At 39.7% G+C, this 5556-nt stretch overlaps 1 protein-coding gene across 2 annotated transcripts in view; it reads left to right on the top strand.

Moving 5' to 3' along the window:
* The window catches only part of Tex11 (testis expressed 11), a 205034-nt gene that overhangs the window by 30806 nt on the left and 168672 nt on the right, over positions 1-5556 (top strand). The window lies entirely within an intron of this gene.

Below are 5556 nucleotides of genomic sequence, written 5' to 3'. Positions count from 1 at the left end.
CTAATATCCGCTTATCAGTGAGTACATATCTAGTGACTTCTTTTGTGATTGGGTTACCTCACTAAGGATGATATCCTCCAAATACATCCATTTGCCCAATTTGTCTCTTTAAATTTGCCTATTATGGGCATTTCATGCAAATAGAGATGTACAGTAAGTGGTCTTTGTGATTAACTTTTTTATTTAGCACAATTGTTTAAGGTTCAATCATGTTGCATCATGTTTCACTCTGAAGATATGTTCTATGTATATATCCATTCATCCACTGATGGACATTTGAATCATTTGCAATATTTGGTTATTATTCATTATATTGTGAATATTTATGTACAGAGTTTTGTGTCTAGATGTTTTTGTTTTCCTTGGGTATATACCTAGAAGTAGAATTGCTGGGAAGCATGGTAAGCATAACTATTTTTTTGATGTTTCAATAGATTATTTATTTATTTATTTTTAATTGGATATTTTATTTATTTACATTTCAAATGTTATTCCCTTTCCAGGTTTCCCCTCTGCAAACCCCATATCCAATCCCCATCCCCTTGCTTCTATGAGGGTGCTCCCTCACCAACCCACCCACTCCAGCCTCACTGCCCTAGCATGCCTCTACACTGGGGCATCAAGCCTTTATAGGACCAAGGGCCTCTCTTCCCATTGATGCCAGATAAGGCCACTTCAGCTCCTTCAGTCCTTCCCCTAACTCTTCCATTGGTTCCCTGTGCTCAGTCTGATGTTTGACTGAAAGCATCCACATCTGTGTTGGTCAGGATCTGGCAGAGTATCACTATTTTTAATTAGCAACTTTTTGGAGAAACAGCCAAATTATCTTCTACAGTGGCCATGCCAATTTACATTTCTACCAGTACTGTGTGGTAGCTACATTTTCTCCATATAAAAGTTTGACAGTTTCAAGTAAGTCTAATTAAGCCTATGATCCATTTTTAGTTTATTTCTAGGGATGAAGTGAGATAGGTGTCTAATAACTCCATTTTTTTGTACACATGACTATCCAACTCTCTCAAATGCCACTTGTTGAGAAACTCTGTTTCCTTGTTAAGTAATCTTGGTACTTTTGTAAGAAATGAATTGATCACAAATCTAAGGGCTTATTTTTGGTCTGTATTCTACTAAATTAGTTGGATATATCTGTCTTCATGCTATTATCAGACTGTCCTGATTACTATAGTTGTACAGTAAGTTTTGAAACGAGAAAGCATTTTATTTTGTTTCAATATTGTTGTGAGTATTCTGGGTTGCTTGCACTTCCATATGAATTTTAGGATTAACTTGTCTTTTTGTACAAGTTTTATAGAGATAGAGTTGAATCTGTACACCATGTTGAGGAGTATTGCTATCTTCATAATATAAAGTATTCCTGAAATACAAAAATTTAGTTATATATATTTTCTTCTTTGTTTGAATTAGCATCTCACTATGTATGCACCCCTGTTAGGCCTAAAACTCAATATGTAGACCAGTCAGGCATTGAATTCACAGAAGTCTCCCTCTGCCTCCTGAGTGCTAGGAATAAAGGTGTGTGCTACCATGACTGGTGCTCCTTTTCCTTATATTTTCAGGTAAAAATTGAAATTGACACAAAATTTATGGGACTTCCCCTTGAACTGTAATCCAAAATAAACTTTTCTTTTAAGTTGCTTTTTGTCAAGTTGCCCCTTGTCAACTTGACCCACAAATGCATCACTATTAAACCTCAACCCTTACTTTCTCATTCATCCCCAAAGAGAACAGTAAGTAATACAGCCAGTTCTTGTCACAGTTATTTGGGACCATGAGCTATTAAGATCACTTAAGACCAGCAGTTTGAGAGTAACCTGAACTACATAGTGAGAGCCTGCATCAGAGCCTATTTTAATAATATCTAGGGCTGAGCATTTGCCCTGAGCAGACCTTGGTGCTGGCCCTGCACCAAGTCCCACAACACCCAGAGGGAGTTTGCCTCCCAGGTGTTCTGCCAGAGCCTTACAAATACAGAGGCAGATGTTAGCAGCCAACCATTGGACTGAGCATAGGGTCCCTAATAGAGGAGTTAGAAAAAGGACTGAAGGAGTTGAAGGGGTTTGCAACACCACAGGAAGAACAACAATATCAACCAACCAGAACCCCCAGGGACTAAGCCATCAACAAAGGAGTACACATGGCTCCAGCTGCATATGTAGCAGAGGGTGGCCTTGTCATGCATCAATGGGAGGAGAGGTCCTTGGTCATAAAAAGGCTTGATAGATGCCCCAGTGTAGGGGAATCAAGGGCGAGGAGGTGGGAGTGGGTGGTTCGGTGGAAACACACCCTCATAAAAGCAGGGGGAGGGAGGATGTGATAGGGTGTTTCCCTATTACATTTGAAATGTAAATAAAGAAAATATCCAACTTAAAAAAAAAGTATAGGGGCTGGTGAGATGGCTCAGTGGGTAAGAGCACCCGACTGCTCTTCCGAAGGTCCGGAGTTCAAATCCCAGCAACCACATGGTGGCTCATAACCATCTGTAACAAGATCTGACTCCCTCTTCTGGAGTGTCTGAAGACAGCTACAGTGTACTTACATATAATGAATAAATAAATCTTTAAAAAAAAAAAGTATAGACTACTTAAAAGAAGGAACCCAAAGGCAGATTGTAATTTGGAAATTACATTAGCACCAGAGTAGATCAGAGAGAAAAAGGCATTGAGATTAGTATATTAAAGAAGTCAGTTGACCTAAAGACTGGAAACCCCTCCCTGCCTTTGGGACCCTTTTCTCCTACTGGGCTGCCTTGTGTAGCCTCAATAAGAAAGGATGTGCGTAGTCTTACTGCAACTTCATAAGCCAGGGCTGGTTGATATACATTTTCTGAAGATAAATGGAGGAGTGAGTTGGGGGAAGAAGAGGGAAGACTGGAAGGGCGAGGACTGCGGTCGAAATGGAAAGTAAATCAATGAAAACAATAATAAATAAATAATAAACAAAAAAGTCTATGGCTTGTCAATCTGACAACAAAACAAATCACTTTAAAATGCTAACGTTCCATACCTGGCCCATCTCAAAACCCTAAACTTCAAATTTCCCCACAACTTTTAAAAGTCCCAACACTACTCAGAAGTCCAATGTATGTTTGGGTGCGGTGGCACATGCCTCTAATTCCAGCATTTGGCAGGTAGAGGCAGGTAAACCTCTGAGTTCAAAGCCAGACTGATGTATATACTGAGTTCCAGGACAGCCGGGGTTACATACAGACCCTATCTTTTAAAAATAAATAATAAAAAGCCCAAAGTATTTCTGAGATTTGACCATATATCAGAATAAAAAATCAATTTAAAAAGGGATTTGGAAACTGAGTGTGGTAATTTAATCCTAGCACTTCGGAAACAGAGGCAGGTGGATTTCTGTGAATTGCAGGTCAGCCTAGTCTACAGAGTGAGTTTCAGAAGTGCTACAATAGTGAGCCCTTGCCTCAAAAATTAAAAAAAAAAGGAAGCTTGGAGATTATTTCCTATCATCCTTAAGACCCTAGGTTCAATTCCCAGTGCTATAATTTCTTAAAGATGTTATCACAAGTCACGAAGTCAATAGTTATATAATTCTCATGATTGATCGTAGCCACTATTAAATTTTTCAGCTTGCTAAAATTGCTATTTTAAAATCAGCATCTAGAACACTGAAGAAATGTTACAAGTATTTCTAGAATCTTGGCATGTACTGGCTGGTTTTGTGTGTCAATTCGACACAAGCTGGAGTTATCACAGAGAAAGGAGCCTCTGCTGTGGAAGTGCCTCCATGAGATCCAGTTGTAAGGCATTTTCTCAATTAGAGATCAAGGGTGGGAGGGCCCATTATAGTGCCATTCCCTGGGCTGGTAGTTCTGGGTTCTGTAAGAGAGCAAGCTGAGCAAACCAGGGGAAGCAATCCAGTTAACATCTCCCGTGGCCTCTGTATCAGCTCCTGCCTCCTAAGTTCCTACTCTTTCTGAGTTCCTGTCCTGGCTTCCTTTGGTGATGGACAGTAATGTGGATTTGTAAGCTGAATAAACCCTTTCCTTCCCAACTAGCTTCTTGATAATGATGTTTTGTGCAGGAATAGAAACCCTGACTAAGACATAGCATTAAGAAAGCCGTGAGTCACAGAAATCTCACTTCCTATCTAATGAAAGAAGCCTTTCCAGACTACATAATTATATTATGTTCACACCAATGCTTACTTAGTCTTCTAGTGACAAGAGAATTAGATATCTTTCAGTAAAGCTGTCAGGTTTATAGGATTATTATCTAATAAATGGATACTGCTTATATTGATCTGAAATTTTTCTTCCTATAAGTTTTACCCATCTGTCTTCATTCTGTTCTGTGGAGTTTGATTGCTCTTTAATATTTTAGTACTAAGTCCTAAAAACATTCAGAGAAGGACTGTCATTCCTACTGTCAGTGTTTTTTCAACATAGACATCATTAAAATCTCCAGATTTTTTCACATGGTAAATTCTCTACACGAATACAATTATATTTAAAGTGCAATGCCTAAAAGTAATCACAATACACAAAATGTAGCTAATTAATACAAAAGACCCACCTAGATATTATTTTTGTTTTCCTTTATTAGATATTTTCTTTATTTACATTTCAAATGTTATCCCCTTTCCAGGTTTCCCCTCCAGAAAACCCATATCGCATCCCCCTTCTACCTGCTCTTATGAGGGTGCTCCCTCACCCACCCACCCACTCACTCCCAGTCCCCGCTCTGGTATTCCCATACACTGGGGCATCAGGCCTTCACAGGACCAAGGGCCTCTCCAACCATTGATGCATGACAAGGCCATCCTCTGCTCCATATGCAGCTGGAGCCATGGGTCTCTCCGTGTGTACCATGGCTGATGGTTTAGTCCTTGGGAGCTATGGAGGGTCTGTTCAGTTGATATTTTGTTCTTCCTATAAGGCTGCAAACTGCTTTGCTTCCTTCAGTCCTTTCTCTAACTCCTCCATTGGGGACCCTGTGCTCAGTCCAATAGTTGGCTGCTAAATCCACCTCTGTGTTTGTAAGGCTCTGGCTGGAGGATCTCTCAGGAGACAGCCATATCAGGCTCCTTTAAGCATGCACTTCTTGCCATCCACAACAGTGTCTGGGTTTGGTAACTGTATATGGGATGAATTTCTAGGTGGCACAGTCTCTGGGTGGCCTATCCTTTAGTCGCTGCTCTACATTTTATCTCCATATTTGCTCCTCCGAGTATTTTGTTCTCCTTCTAAGAAGAACCGAAGCACCCACACTTTGGTCTTCCTTCTTTGAGCTTCATGTGGTCTGTGAATTGTATCCTGGTTATTTGGAGCTTTTGAGCTCATATCCACTAATAGTGAGTGTATACCATATGTGATCTTTTGTGATTGGGTTACCTCACTCAGGATGATATTTTCTAGTTCTATACATTTACCTAAGAATTTCACGAATTCATCGTTTTTAATAGCTGAGTATTAGTTTATTGTGTAAATGTACCACATTTTCTGTATCCATTCCTCTATTGAGGGACATCTGGGTTCTTTCCAGCTTCTGGCTATTATAAATAAGGCTGCTATGA

Source organism: Mus pahari, chromosome X (genome assembly GCF_900095145.1).
Source record: "Mus pahari chromosome X, PAHARI_EIJ_v1.1, whole genome shotgun sequence".
In the NCBI taxonomy this organism is placed as follows: domain Eukaryota; kingdom Metazoa; phylum Chordata; class Mammalia; order Rodentia; family Muridae; genus Mus; species Mus pahari.
The sequence above is the reverse complement of the archived record's forward strand: the minus strand, read 5'-3'. Positions and strand labels throughout refer to the sequence as shown.